Raw genomic sequence first — 15,995 nt, forward strand, 5'->3', positions numbered from 1 at the left:
AAATTTTTTTAATGAACATCAAAAAAATTTTGTTTTAAAAAGATCATCTACACCATGGTTTTCCAAAGTACAGTAAAGAGGTCACCCGCATCAGAACTGGGAAGGTTGGGGTAGGTATTTGTAATGCAGATCTCAATGATTTACCCAGGCCTACTGAGTCAGATCGCAGCAGTGGACCTAGGAACCACAGTAGCAGCTTTGTGGTGTTGGGTAAGTCGGGTAACCTCTTTAAACCTGAGTTCCTGCAACTGTAAAATAAGGGTAATACCTGCTTCTTACGACTGTTGGAAGGATCAAGGAAATGATGTAGCAAAGTGTCCAGTACAGTGCCTGGTATAAAAATGATCTGGATTGAATTATAGGAGAAGGCTACATACAGCTTGATTCCCGGGAGCCCAGCCTCTGGGGAATGCATCACACACCTTCACTGCCATTCCAGGTGGCAGAGGGGTACAAGAGCTGAAGTATGATAATGATAATAACATGATTGTCGAATGTTGATAAGCCAGGTACTGACCTAAGCACTTAGCCGGCCTGAACTAATTAAATCTACTAACCATTCTATGAGACAGATACATTTTTAAGACCTAGTTTACAGATAAGGGGGCTGAGGCACAGAGCAGTTAAGTAATACGTTATACTTAAAGCTTCCAAGTGGCAGAGCCAGGATTTGAGTCCAGAGGACCTAAGTAATTTGTAACACTAAGTTTTAGTAAGGTCTGTTTATCCTAAAATAGAGAGAAGGGAGCCCATGTCCCTAAGTGTCCCCCTTTTCTTGATGAAGCTGCTCTGGCTCAGAGCTATAGCTGAAGGCTGAGACCCCAGATGAATTGTAGATCCTGCAGAGGGGGTTCTCAGGCTATCACAGGAGCATGACTGGATGGAGCAAAGGGAAGCACTGAAGGCACTGGGCCTGGGGCAGGGGGAACTCCTAGAGAAAGCAGTGCAGGCTGGAAGTCTGGGGGCCCCCACCAAGAGCAGCTTAGCCATTTCAGTTTGCCTGAGCTGACCTCAGCTTCAAGACATTCGCACGCTCCGTTCCCTCTGCCTGGAATTCTCCCTTGGCTTCCTTATCCTTCATGTTCATTATCTTTCCCAAAGAAGCCTTCTCTGATTATTCCATTCAAAATAAATGGTCCTGTCCCATCCCCCCTCCCGATTATTCTCTGTAATAGCCCACTCTTCATTCCTACCATCACTTACCATAATTTGCAATTACTTTATTTAAGTGTTAGCTTCTTTCTGATCTTCCCCACTACTTCGGAAGGGCTGGAACCATATCTGTCTCATCTGCCACTGTAAATTCCAGGACCTGATTGTAAACAAGGTCTGGCACGTAGTCAATTCCATCAAGACTTGTGGAATGAGGGTGAATAGGCTGAAAACCGTGAGTGCACATACTGGCCTTTCCCTCTCCCACCTACTTTGACACCACTCCTCATCACTTCACTCTGCACACTTACCCTTGGAAGGGAATCGCTGAACTAAGGCTCTTGAGCAAGGGACATACCTGCTTTCAGCACCTGTCACTGTCCTGCGTTAAGCTTTCCCCCACTTCACCACCTCCAGTCTTTACCACAAAGCCCTCACATCTTTGTGCAGGAAGGTGGAACCAGGCACAAATGAGTGATCTGAACAGAGTAGACAAATGGCTCAGAATACCTATTTATGTATTTTTAAAGGGGACCAGCTCTGGAGTTTCAGTCTTCATTCCTAGAAAGGAAAACAGAATGCAGTTAAGTGATTCATACTACACGGGGAAATGGTTTTCTTTAAGCTAGAGCCCGCACCAGTAGCCACTGCATGCAGGATCTCTGAACCAGTTCGCTGAATGACACCCAAGGTTTGAACCAATTAATCCACAACTGAGATCACAGCTGGAGATAAGTGATGGCAGAGAGAAGGAACTGAAGCCCCATCTCACATCCCAGCTGTAGGCAATCCATAGTCCTACTGACTTTAGCAAGGAAAGAACTTGCTAGAGTTGGGCACTGTTGAATGCGTTCTTCCCCCACAGGGTCCTAGGAAAGTCAAACTAACAACTAGGGAGGACTTCAAAGTGGCAAATGGTGCAATTCAGTGAGGAAACCAGGCTTGCACAATCATTAAAACAGCAGAATCTCCCAGAAGGCAATTCCTAGAAATAAAATGCCAAGCATAGTGTAAGTCATCAGAAAGCCTCTGGAGCTGGAAATTCCAGCTTGACAGAAACCATCCACTTAGTGTTCTAAGAGGGAAGGACAGCATTATCCCAATTTCTCCAACTTAAGTTGTTTTTGAGATTTAGAATTGATTATTCAGCTAAATAATTGCTCCAAAATTCAGTTGACATTTTTTTTTAGCTCTGTGACCCTGGATAAGTTACTTGACCTCTCTTATTCTCTATATCCTGTACAAGGGAACATTGTAGTACTTGCTTCATGTTGTATAAAGATTAAGTAAATTGTAATGTATTTAAGTATTTAGTATGGTGTCCGACTATGGTGAAATGCTAGGGAAGGGTTGAAAAACAATTTCTTTTTGCAGATGTTTATATGGCTACAACAAATATGCTCACAATGAAGTTTGCACACACCTTTACCACATCATAGCCTAATGCCAGTTTGCTTTCCCACTCCCATCCTAGAGCAACCTGAGAGCAAGAACTCAGTCTTTTTCTCTGTGAATCCCGTGTAAGCAAATTATCTGACAAATAGTAAGCATCTGATAAGTATTTGTGATGAATAAATAAGTAAAGGTATATTTCTCTGAGGTTATAAAATGAATAATGCACAATCCTTGTCCTTGAAGAGCTTATAGTCCAGTGGGGGAGAAAGACACTAAACAATTCCTCATCATGTGATTGATTAGAGTTCTAAAAGAGATATGGAAACACTGCTGTTAGAATTCATTTGGCTTGGGGGAACAAGGGAAGGAGGTGATACATAAGCCAACCTCAAAGGAGAGGGATTTCACAAGTAAAGGTTGGATTCAAGAAGGTGGCATCTAAACTGAGCTTTGAAGGATAAGTAGGAGTTAGTCAGATGAAGAAAGTACAGAGGGCTTACCAGGCAGATGAAATAACATGTGTGTACTTCAGGATCTTGTTTGGAGTGGGTGTGTATATCTGTACGTGTGTGCGAAAGACATTTCACCATCATACTGCAAGTTCCTATAGAATAGGAGTTGGCAAGTTTTTTCTATAAAGGGCTAAATAGTAAATATTTTCAGCATTGTGAGCCATCCAGTGTATCACAACTACTCACTTCGGTCACTGTAGCAAAAAACCAGCCATAGACAATATGGAGACAAGCTATGTGGGCAGATTTGGCCTTTGGATGGCTGGATTTGACCCATGGGCCCTAGTTTGCCAATCCTCTGGCTTCCCAAGGACATGATGCATGAAGGTGCTCAACCAACAGGGCTTATGCTAGAGGGCCCTTCACATAATCAGACTTGCTCTTTGCATGGGTTATGAATTGATGTGTTATTAATTACCTTGAAATCATCAATATATATCACAGTTTCTTTCTTTTTTTTTTTTAAGTAGGCTCCATGCTGGAGCCCAACATGGAACTTGAACTCACAACCGTGAGATCAAGACTTGACCTGAGATCAAGAGCTGGACACTTAACCAACTGAGCCACCGAGGTCCCCCTCTCACAGTTTCTATAGGTAAGGAAGAGTTCGGGCAGTCTGGCTCAGGATCTCTTATGAGGTTGCGGTCAAGATATTAACTGGGGCTGCAGTTAGCCAAGGGCTCTACTGGGACTGGAAAATATGCTTTCAAGGTGGTTCACTCACTTGGCTGACAAGTGGGTGCTGGCTTTGGCAGAAGGCCTCAGTTCCTCCCCCTATAGGCTCTTCCACATGGCTGCTTCAGCGTCCTTCATAACATGGTGGCTGGCTTCTCCTAGAGCCGAGGTGGAAGCCATGACCTGGTCTAGAAAGCCACACACTGTCATTTTTGCCATATTTTATTGGTCATACAGACAAAAATGGATTCAATGCAGGGAGAGACACTATGCAAGATAAAAACACTAGAAGGCAAGGATTACTGGAGGCCATTTTGAGAATGGTTACCACACCCTTTCTTCATATCCACAGTGAGATGTATTTTACTCTTGTCCCTATCTTCTCTCCCCTATTTCAGCCAAATATTCTCATGGAAACTTCAAAGAATCTAAATGTCCCATATCCCTCACATTGACCATAAAGAACAATGAGAAGACCTGAAGAACATGGGAAACCTGAAAAACATGAGAGAAACTGGGTACAAACAGAGGAAGCTCATCTCTGAAACTTTTCTTCAAGGAAAAGGCTTATCAGAGCCATTAATTGCTCCCCATCAGTAAATTGACCCTAGCCTTCCACATCCCAGCTTTCTCTCTTGCCTAAAGATGAGCTACACTAGACAGTCAGTTCTTTCACCCTGTACCTTCCATAAATGAAGCAGAATCCAGAAACTGGTAAAAACTTTACTTAGAAACACAGCCTACTCTTTCCTAAACAAACCCAGTGGGGGCTATTTGAGGAAACAAGCTGAAGCAACTCCATTTCTAACAAACTATTTGGGACTTAGGATTCTAACATTTTTGAACTGATGAGACCTTACCATTCTTTCCAGCCTCCAGCTTCATCCAGCACACCCATTCCCCAGCACACCTGAGAATAGTCTTCCTGCTTCTGCTTTCAGATATCCCATGTCCTTTTTGACTGAGCAAGCACTGGGGAGAAACGAGGTGACATCTCTTCAGAGTTCTCTTCACCTACTACGTGGAGGCTCTGTGTTTTGTGGCTGGGGGGAAAGAGAGTTTTCGTTATTTTGGTTGTCCAAGTGATAGGAGACAGTCGAGAAAGAAGTAAAGGAGACAGAGAGGGACATGAGTTGTAGGACCCACCTCCAATCATTGGACTGTCTCTGAAACTCTATACCCAAGGAGATGAGGACCAGTATCTGAGAGGGACATATTGTTGTGAGAGACAGAGGACTCCAGCCAAAAGTATTGTTTCTTGGGGACTCAGATGACAAACTGCAGCACAGACGTGGGACCATTCTCCATACCTCTCAGAACCTAGCAACACACAAGCCTTGAGCCCTATGGACTAGGGTGCATTGTGGGGAAGCCCCCTTGAAACAGACATTAGTGGTCTCACAGTTAGTATAGTTGGTGACGCTGCATGAATAGTGTTGACAAGAGGGAAGCCATGGTGTATGACAGGTGCATGTACCTTATCCACTAAGTTGTTGGTATAGGTAGGCACTCTGCGGGGACTTCTGGAAACAATCTGAGCACCTCTGGATGAGAGAGACTAATCCTATATTTTGACATGTAGGAGCCTACGGTCATATCTTGGGGGTATTAATATAAATGTGACCTTAATATAGGAGTTAATGAATGGAGTACGGATGTTGGAACCATTCTACCTGAGTTTGAGTCACAGTGTGGCCCTGGGCAAGTTATTGAACCTCTTTCTGAGTCTTATTTTTCTTCACTTACAATTGGAGATAATAAAACACTTATTTTAGAAGGATGTTGTAAGTATTCCTAGAATTATGTGTATATATATATATATATATATATATATATATATATATATATATAAAGTATTTATATATATAAAGTATTATATATATAAAGTGCCTGGTACATAATAAGCACCACCACATAATTGTTGGAAAAACGTTTTACACTCTTAAGTTGATGGTGCCCAAAAGAAAGTTGTTGTATAGACTTCCTCCAATGAAAATCACCTCCTCAACTATGGAGCCTATTACATGTTGGAAAATTCTCATTATTAAAAACGTTCTTTCTGATATTAAGGCAATTTGCCTCATTGCAACTTCTCCACATTGGTTCCAATTTTTCTCTGAGATATTATTCCAAAATAAACTTTTAATAAGCTCATTGAGACAATTCTCAAGATCTCCCTGAGTTTTCTCTTTTCCAAGCTAAGCGGCCCCAGGTCCTTCAACCATTCCTCAGAGAACTGGTCCCCAGACCCCTCTGCAACCCAGGTGCATGCCCCTGAATGCACTGCAGATTGGCAGGGTTGGGGAGGTATATGGATTCCAAGTAGAGAGCCTGGAGACTGTCTCCAGGAGACCCTCCCCCCTCATATGAACACATGTTCCTCAGAGGAAAAATGTCAGATTAACCCAACCGTTTCAAATTAATTTTGTTTGGGAGAGCAAGGGGAAGGGGATTTCTAAACAGGGCCAAGGACTTTGTCAAAGCTGTTCCTCCAAGATAGAGATGGACAACTGGCTGGCCTGGAGAGGGGCCAGCTGGGAAGTGTAACTCTGTCCAGGGATGTGAGCCAGGACTGGCTCCTCCTCTTGGGAGGTAAGAAGGAAAAGCTGGTTTCCTCAGTAGAGATAAGCATACAGTGTGCGCTCAAGTCAAAAATAAAATTTCTCTTTGTACCTGGCACAGGCCCTAACTCATGCCCCCAGCTGGAGCACATGCCTCCCTCATTCCACTTTCACTGTGAGAAGCCCTGGATGGTGGCTGTCCGCTCCTCACCTCCAGGGCATGAGGCTGCCAGACACAAGTGTAGCACGTTTCCGGGTTTCACTTGCTCGGGACTTTCTGAATCATTTTTCTTTTATGGGCCTGTGGGGTAGAAGAACAGGAGGGAGGAGGGAACATGGAAAATGTCACTTTTGGTCTCAGTCAGACTTTGTTTTCTATAGAATAACGGCTGAAACACTTTTCAGATGCTTTCTGTTTAGCAGGGGGTAAGGATGAACAAGGATTGTGCCCAAGGACTGCTTGGGAAAAAAGGCCTCCTTATTTTTTTTATTAACAGAAGTTTTCCCTATTATCAGGGTAAGGCCTGATGATCAAAGGGGGAAAAACATCAACCATGGTTCACCATCCAAAGACAGCCTTCATTAACATGGTAGTAGATCTCTTGTCAGAATTTAGGTCAGAGGGTTTTTGTTTGTTTGGTGTTGGTTTTTGTTTTAATTTAAATTCAAGTTAGCTAACATACAGTGCAGTATTGATTTCAGTAGAACCCAGTGATTCATCACTTACATACAATATTCAGTGCTCATCCCAACAAGTGCCCTCCTTAATGCTCATTACCATTTAGCCCATCCCCCCACCAAACATCCTCCAGCAGCCCTCGGTTTGTTCTCTGTATTTAAGAGTCTCTTACGGTTTGCCTCCCTCTCTGTTTTGATCTTACTTTTTCTTCCCTTTCCCTATGTTCACATGTTTTGTTTCTTAGATTCCACATATGAGTGAAATCATACTATATTTGTATGTCAAAGCTTTGAATCTCCTTTCCAAATAATTATAACCATAATTTACAATACATGATTCTAAATCATTCACAAATATTATGAACATTTCTTCTTTTAGTATATACTTTACACAAATGTATTTTTAATAGCTTTATAAAGATACGATTCACATACCATATAATTTGCCCATTTAAAGTGTACAATGTAATGGGTTTTGGTATACACGTGTTGTTCAACTATCACTGTAATTGCTTTGAGAACATTTTCATTACCCCAGAAAGAAAGCTTGTGCCCATTAGTGATCACTCCCCATTCCCATCCCCGCTCTAGCCTCAGCCCAGGTAACCACTAATTTATTCTCTTGTCTCTATAGATTTACCATTTCTAGACATTTCATATAAATGACGTTATACAATACAGGTCTTTTGTGACTGCTTCTCTCATTTAGCATAATTTTTTCAAGGCTCACCCATGTTACAGCGTGTATCAATACTTCATTCTTTTTTTACTGCCAAATAATATTCTACTACATAGATATACCACATTTGACTTATCAGTTTATCAGTTGATGGACATTTGTGTTGGTTCTACTTTTTAACTATTATGAATAATGCCACCTTAAATATTTCTGCATAAGTATATATTTCTATTTCTGAGTGGAATTCTGAGTGGAATTGCTGGGTAACCTTTGTGTGGAACTGCTATACTGTCTTCCAAAATGGCTGCTCCATTTTACATTCCCACCAGCAGTGTATGATGGTTCTAATTTCTCTGCATTTTTTTCCAGCACTTGTTATTATCTGTCTTTTTTAGTACAACGGTCCTAGCAGGTATAAAATGACATCTCATCATGTTTTGATTTTCATTTCCCTAGTGGCTAATGATGTTAAGCATGTTTTCATATGCTTGTGGGCCATTCTTACACCTGCTTTGGTGAAGTGTCTATTCAGAACCTTTGCCTATGTTTTAATTAGGTTATTTGTCTTTTTTTTTTCTAGTTGTGATTTTTGGATATATATTCTGGATACAAGTCCCTAATCAGATAAATGGTTTGCAAATACTTTCTCTCATTCTTTCAGGTTGTTTTTTCACTGTTTTGATAGTGTTCTTGGAAGCACAAAAGTTTTTCATTTTGATAAAGTTCAGTTTGTCTATTTTTCTTTCTTTTGATGCTTGTGTTTTTGGTGTAATATCTAAGAAGGCTTTGCCTAACCCAAGGTCTATTACTCCTATATTTTCTTCTAAGAGGTTAATAGTTTTAGCTCTTAAACATTTCAGTCTATAATCCATTTTGAGTTAATTTCTGTGTATGGTGTTAGGAAGGAGTCCAACTTCATTCTTTTTCATGGGGATATAAATGTCTTTTTTAATGGTTGCAAAATATGCCATTTATTTGAAGATATTTTAATCTTTCTAATTTGGGCCTGCTATAATAAATTCTATGAAGACTCTATATCTAAAATTAATTTTTTTCAGGGGTGCCTAGCTGGCTCAGTCAGTTGAGCGTCCAACTTCTGCTCAGGTCATGATCTTGTCGTTCGTAAATTTGAGCCCTACTTCAGGAGCTGTGCTGACAGCTCAGAGCTTGGAGCCCGCTTTGGATTCTTTGTCTCCCTCTCTCTCTGCCCCTACCCCACTCATACTCTGTCTTTCTCTCTCTCAAAAATAAATAAACATTAAAAAATACTAAAATTAATTTTTTCAAATAAATCAATAAAACCTAGAAAAATCTACAAATGGGTAATAACAATCTAGAAATAGAATTATTGAGTCAAAGAGAATAATCATTTTAAAGGCACTTGATCTATGTCATCACATTGATTTCTCAAATGGTTTTATTGATTTATATTCCTTTCAGCAACATATAATCCTTTCAGCAATAAATCCTTTCAGCAATTTTTATTGCCTTAACTGCAAGGGGATTTGTATTATTTTTTTTAATCCTTGCTAATTTGATTGGCAAACATTTTTCTCACTAATTTGTTTTCTAGTTGCATTTCTTACTCTATGAATTTTCTGATTTCTTTACCACATTTATCTGTTTTTCTTACTTTTTTTTAAACTCCTTATAAGGCCTGTCTCTTTCTTTGGCTCCCCATCATCTATCACCCTGCAGCATACTGATCAAAACTTCTCACTGGATCACTTGAATCTTCTGTCTCTACAGTGAGAACTTGCAAAGACTTAAGTTAGATTTTTTAAAACATGTTTTAGTATCTTTTTACCAGCTGTTCCCACTCCTAGAAGTAAGTGTTCATCCTACAGAACTTCTCATGGTAGCACCATAACATTTTTGGCCCTCTGCTTTCCCCTAAAACCTTACCAGTGCTGTGTTCCACCCCTCAAAGCTCTTCTGATTGGCTCATTAATGAACTTAACTGTGAAAATAATATAGTTATGTCAGATAAAGCATTTTTTGCATGCAGTACCTCTCTTTAGCGCACATAAACACTGAAAGATAATTATCACTATCATCCCTGAGATGGGAAACCTGAGGCACAGATAGATTAAGTACCTTGCCCAAAGTCACACAGCTTATAAGCTGTTGAGCTGGACTTTGACCATAGGCATTCAGACTCCAGAGCCATTGGGGTGGCTAGCTAGTTCATCTGATCCATGAAATCACATTAAGGTAACAGGGGGTCAATAGGACCTAATGTTGCCACCCCAGGTTAAAATGTACACTTTAAAAGTCACCTCAGCCCAGAGTTATGAATAGTTCTGAGCATCATGACAAGACTGATACAAAAAAGCGTGCTGCTTTGCTCTATTGTACCAGAGCTAAATATGTTCAGGCCTGGCACAGAGTAAGTACTCAAGAAATGATGGTTTTCTCTCCCTATTTCCTTGGACCTCAGACAGATGCCCTATCATCATCGGTGCAGAACCTTGGTGATGGTCTATCAACTTGACTAATAGCATAATAATCAGAGCTACTTCTTGAGTGCAATCTACTGCAAACACTATGCAATTCACATACACTGCCTAATGAGCTCATGCCAATCATAACACATGCTTGAGAAGTCAATCTTTAGACACATAGTCAAATCACATGTTAAAACATCTGGAAAGCTGGTCCTTTTCCACATGGATCAGATCATGTTTTTACTTTTCTTCTCAACCCTCCCAGCAGCTTCCCGATGCATTTAGAGTAAAATCTAAAGGCTTTACATGTTCCAGTCATCTTGACCTTCTTATTCTGCCCCAAACATTCACTGAAAGCACACTTTCCTTATGATTGTCACATCTGATGTTCTCCCCACCTGGAATCTTCTTCTCTACACTTAGTTCACATTTCAGCTCAGATGTCACCTTTTCAGAGGAGCCTTCCTTGACTACCTCTTCTAAGTAGCTTCCCTCCATCCCTAATATCTGTTACTATGCTTTGCTCATTGTACTTGCCACCAGGCATTCATATTTATTTATTATCTGTTTCACTGAACTAAATTCTTACATACATGAAAAAGGGAACTCTGTCCTTGTTCGCTGCTATATTTATTCCCAGAGGCTTGAGTCACACACTGCAGGTGCTCAAAAAAGTATTTATTGAAGGAAAGATGGAAGGAAGGGAGGGAGAGAAGGAAGGAAGGAAGGACAAAGGAAGAAAGGAAGGAAGGAAGAAAGAAAGAATCCTTAATATCCCCATTTCATAGATGGGAAGTCAGAGAGGTTAAATAACTTGCTTAAGGTTGTACAGCTAATTAAGTGACAAAACACAGATCAAAGACTTTTAAAAAAAAAATTGTAAGTTTGTTTATTTATTTATTTATTTATTTAGAGACACTCGGGGAGTGGCAGAAAGAGAGGGAGAGAGAGAATCCCAAATAGGCTCCACGCTGTCATCACAGAGCACGATGCAGGGCCCGAACCCACAAACCATGAAATTATGACCTGAGCTGAAATCAAAAGTCGAACGTTTAACTGTCTGAGCAACCCAGACGCTCCCAGAGACTGAAGACTTTTGCTCTTAACCACTACATGTTTCTGTCACTAAATATCACCTCACATATACTTGAGCATTGGAGGGTTTATCTGCAATATTGCATGACTTTAAAAATAAAAGAGGCCTAAGTAATTATTTATAGATTATTTGTTTTTATTTTATGTTTTAATGTTTGTTTACTTTGAAGGGGGGAGGGGCAGAGAGAGAAGGAGAGAGAGAATCCCAAGCAGGCTCCAGGCTGTCAGCACAGAGCCCAACACGGGGCTTAGTCTCACGAACCTTGAGATCATGACCTGAGCCAAAATCAAGAGTCAGATGCTCAACTGACTGGGCCACCCAGGTGCTCCTAGATTACTTGTTTTTTTAAAAAAGGAGAAAGAAACACAAAAAGAACCAAAAAATGATGCACATATTCTGGATGAAAATACAAAGTTAGGAGTACTTGAATAACCATAGTGGGTTTTGGTTTAGTACCTTATTTTAATTCCCTCTCATGTATACTCTCAAAAGGCATGGAAAAATCCTTTTGTTTGTGACACAGGGAAGTCGTTGCAAATGCCTAGGCATGGGACTTATCTAGAAGGCCACAATCTAAGCATCTTCTCAGAATGCTAACCTATTCTTTTTATTTAGTTCAAAGTAACATAATCCTTTAGACATCCAATTTGTAGATCAGTTATAGCATGGTTGGGAAACTCGAGGCTGGATATTATCCTTTTTTACTCTTTTCAGTTTATAATAAACAAAAAGTGAAATACAATGTCCAAAAATACATAAACCAGAGAGCACAAGTGCTAGAAAGCCCTTTAGGGAGCATCTGGTTTACTCCCTCATTTTCCAGATGAGGAATGTAGATCCCTGGGAGGTGAATTTGTACATATATAATAATTATGCTTGACATTTGCTTTCAAATTTAGCATAGCAATATGCCAAATGAACCAAAAAACTGAGAATGTGTGGCCAAAAAATTCTATGTGTTTCCTCAGGAACTCATTGAATCATGACATCAGGGTTTTTTTCTCAAGTCTCTAAAATCTCTAACTAAAAATGACCTCACATCTCGTTAGGGGAATAAATCTATGGGCCTGTTAACCTCAAACCAGCCAATATTGGCACTATGTGTATCATGGGCCACATCTGATTCAACTCACCAATCTTCGTTCAACTCTGCTCAAGGGTATTGACCATGCACTACAGATATGAGGTGTGGTCTTTAGCCAGGTGAGGACTCAAGTCTAAGGATGGTCTATGTGAGATCCTCTGCACAGGGAACTTATCAGCATGGATGGTCAGAAACAAGTCTGAACAATTTTTTTCCCTTTCTTTTTCCCTGTTCTGTTGTTGTTTTATTTCCCACTATTCATCCCTTTTTCCCATCCTGATAGTAAAATAAATACATGCTTGATGCAAAAAAAAAAATTCTCCAGGGGCACCTGGGTTTCTCGGTCGGTTAGGCATCCGACTTCGGCTCAGATCATAATCTCATGGCTGGTGGGTTCGAGCCCCGCATCCTGCTCTGTGCTGACAGCTCAGAGCCTGGAGCCTGCTTCGGATTCTGTGTCTTCCTCTCTCTCTCTGCCCTTTCCCCACTCACACTCTGTCTCTCTGTCTCTTAAAAAATAAATAAATATTAAAAAAAATTTTTTTAATTCTCCAAAGAACAATTAAGTACCTACAACATTACATCTAAATTTACAAACATTGGTAACACTTTCATGTGTGGTGTTTAAAAATCATTAAGAAAATGAGGCTGTCTGGGAGAAATTTGGTACCTTATATTTGACATCATCAGTCAGAACCTTCTCCACATCTTCCCAGGGCCCATATTGAAAAAAGATATTAGAGTGGATAGTTAGTCCATGGTGAGAAATGTTTATTATTGAGGACATGAAAGTAAATTGTACCAAATGAGCACTTTCAGATTGAAATCATGGTGAGGGACAAACAAATGTTAAGGTTGTTGTAGGCATGTCATGGCTAAGCCCCTGGATGCTTTGGAGCTTGTTAGAATCCCATTTTGGCGGGCTGGTTGCTCAACCTCTCAGAGCCTTTTCCATAAAAATGGAGATCAAGATCCCTTCTATGTAAGAAGATTATGAGGATCTTGTGAGATGGGCCTATACAGATCTTAGCGCAGAGCCAGGCACATACTATGTCCTCCCTCAGCATGAGCCACTCTTGTAAAGTGACCTTCAGTGCAGTGTCCTAGCAACCAGAACTAAAGAAAGAGTCAGAAAAGGTGAGTTTCCTGCACTGAATTCATCCACCATTTCACAGGGGCTCTGCCAGCAACCTCATGGTAGGTGATCTATGGAATCCAGGCTGGGAGCAGGCACAGCCTGCCCACTGCTGCAGGCTTGGGAAGCCAGAGCAGCAGCCTCCAGGGGTGCAAAGACAATCTGGGGGCTTCCCTCACCCGGGTCACTCCCTCCTTCATCCCAGCATGTTGTCCAAGTGAAATCTGGTATAAATGAGGAGTCTGGACCACCAAAGCAGCAGGAGGAATGGAGGGCCCAGAGGGAGGATCTGAAGCCTGAGGAGGGGCAGTGTGGAGTCAGGAAAGTGACGCCCAGCTCCACTGCCCTAGTGACAGGAGCAGGAGAGGAAAACGAAGTCAGTCAGCTGGTTCCTATGACAGGAAAGGGAACTCTGCAAGCCAGAGCCCTCGGGAAATCAGTTTAGGAAATTAAGCAGGGTTTAACATGTTAAACCATTGGAAGGATAAAGATACAGGGAAAGGGATTCCGGGTACCTCGGGAGAGGGGACAGTGGGTGGCACATCCTCTGCAGGGAGAGATTCAAACAAATACATTTCTTCTTCTGTTGTCTGCTTTTCAGTGGAATGGAAAAACACACACTCTCCTCCATAATAAGTGGTTTGGTCTGTGCCTCTCTTGACTTCCTCACAAACAACCCCAGGGAGCAGACAGACTTCTCAGATTACTCTTGACCTTGGGAGTTGACCCTTAGAAATGCATTCGACTTCAAGAACTAAGAAAACAAAACCAAACCCAAAACAACAACCTCCTGTAAAGGATGGTTTATTTCTGCTGGGGATCCTGTTTCCCTTCTCTACTTCATTGTTGCTCCACAGTTAAGATAACTTTAACACACACACACACATACACACATACACACATACACACACACACACACACACACACACACACACATCAGATCATCCCTCTTCTAATCAAAACTCTTCACAGTTTCCCACTGTCCTTAGGTTAAAATCCAAATAGCAAACTGTGGACAATAAGGTCTCATGTGATCCAGCACTTGCCCGCCTCTTGGACCTCATTCCACACCACTCTCTGGCTGTTCGTCATGACCCAGCTACCCTGGCCTTGTTCTTCTTCTTCCAGGCTTATTCCCACTTAGCGCCTTTGTGCCAGCCGTTCTCCATGTTTGAAATGCTCTCCTCCCTGGATATTGCATGCCTTTCTTGCCTTTCACATCCCACTCAAATGTCACCTTTACAGGGAGACCTTCCTGAATCACCCAGTGCAAACCCAGATCTGTACCCACACCACAACTTTCCAGCACTTAGTCACTTTCTGGCATTGTGTGTGTGTGTGTGTGTGTGTGTGTGTGTGTACTTACTCCTTGATTATGTTGTTTGTCGCTCCTACAGGGACATGAGCTCCATGACATAAGGCCCTAGCTGTCCTGTTCATGATTGTATCCACAGAGTCTAAGCCTTGCCTGACACACAGCACAGCTCAGCTCAGTATCTATTTGTAAATGGGAAGAATGAAGCTCCTACCTTTCTACTCTCTCCCCCACTGCCATCTTTGGTGACTTTATCATCTACTTGGATTATACCTGATTCCTTCTCATCGCCCCTCACTACCACTCAGAAACCAGCAGAACCATATTCTGGCCTTCATCATCATGCCCAAGCATCTCCTACTTGGAACCACTCTGTACTCTTCAAAGCCTATATATACATCTTCCAAACCTCTTTTACCCACTTCCACTAAAGCAAATTCCCAAATCCCCAACCCCATGAGCTTCTCCATTTGACTGTCTGCATTTTGTGGCTAGGAAGATAGGGTTGTAGTTACACCAGTGACCTGAATTTGAGCATTTTTGTGAGGATGAAGTGAGCACAAAGCCTGGCACATTAAAAGTGCTCAATGGTAGCCTGTCTCATTTCTATCACTATTACAAAAAAAGTTTCTTCTTGGTCTCTGCCTCCCTCCTTTCTTCTCCTCCTCCCCTTTCACTCCTATTTGGTTAGTTTTACTCTCCTTGGTTCATTTATATGAGGTGAAGTTAGGACCTTGCCAGGTCTTCTTGGTGGTGATACAGAATTCTGACTGGACAGAACCAGCCTGGTGTGGGCTGAAGAAAAGCTGAGCACTTTCCAGGCTCCAAGGGAACCTTGCACACCAACCCATGGGCTTCAGGCTGTGACTGTCTGGGGTCCACAGGTGGGCCTCTAAAGCTGTTAGAGGCAGGGGATGAGGCCCCCAGGGCAGCATGGGCTGGAGTGATGTTCACCTGTGTTTTCACTTACACGATGCTTAAGAAACCAGTTTCTATCCTTTGGGATCATCAGTTCATGGTTTACTATAACCCTTTCAATTTTTTAGCCTTTCTTGTTCAAGTTCTCAGGAATCCAGAGAGGCAATCCTTGGAAACAATCATGAGTAATTCCTGGCCTGTTTCCCTGTATGGAAGAGGGATAGAGTGAGCACAGAGGAAGTTGCCTATGTCTCCCGGCTGTGGTTCTGTGACCTAGGCAATCTGAAATCGTGAGACTCTTTCCTAGCCTCTCCGCAGATAGGTCTCAGGCCCCAGATTGGGGAATTT

General features: G+C 41.7%; 1 protein-coding gene across 4 annotated transcripts in view; it reads right to left on the reverse strand.

Moving 5' to 3' along the window:
• Window positions 1-1,649: 1,649 nt before the first annotated feature.
• Window positions 1,650-15,995, reverse strand: part of IL12RB2 (interleukin 12 receptor subunit beta 2) — a 132,448-nt gene continuing 118,102 nt past the window's right edge. For 3 of the 4 annotated variants that reach the window (XR_007454767.1, XR_007454768.1, XR_007454770.1), the window contains 3 exons: window positions 6,507-6,596; window positions 4,595-4,777; window positions 1,650-1,713 (listed from right to left, as the gene is read on the reverse strand). The gene's annotated coding sequence lies outside the window, so the exon portion shown is untranslated. Of the gene's footprint in view, window positions 1,714-3,596; window positions 3,893-4,594; window positions 4,778-6,506; window positions 6,597-15,995 lie in introns of those variants that run through there. The other variant, XR_007454769.1, reaches the window with a different exon arrangement.

Source organism: Panthera uncia, assembly GCF_023721935.1.
Source record: "Panthera uncia isolate 11264 chromosome C1 unlocalized genomic scaffold, Puncia_PCG_1.0 HiC_scaffold_4, whole genome shotgun sequence".
In the NCBI taxonomy this organism is placed as follows: domain Eukaryota; kingdom Metazoa; phylum Chordata; class Mammalia; order Carnivora; family Felidae; genus Panthera; species Panthera uncia.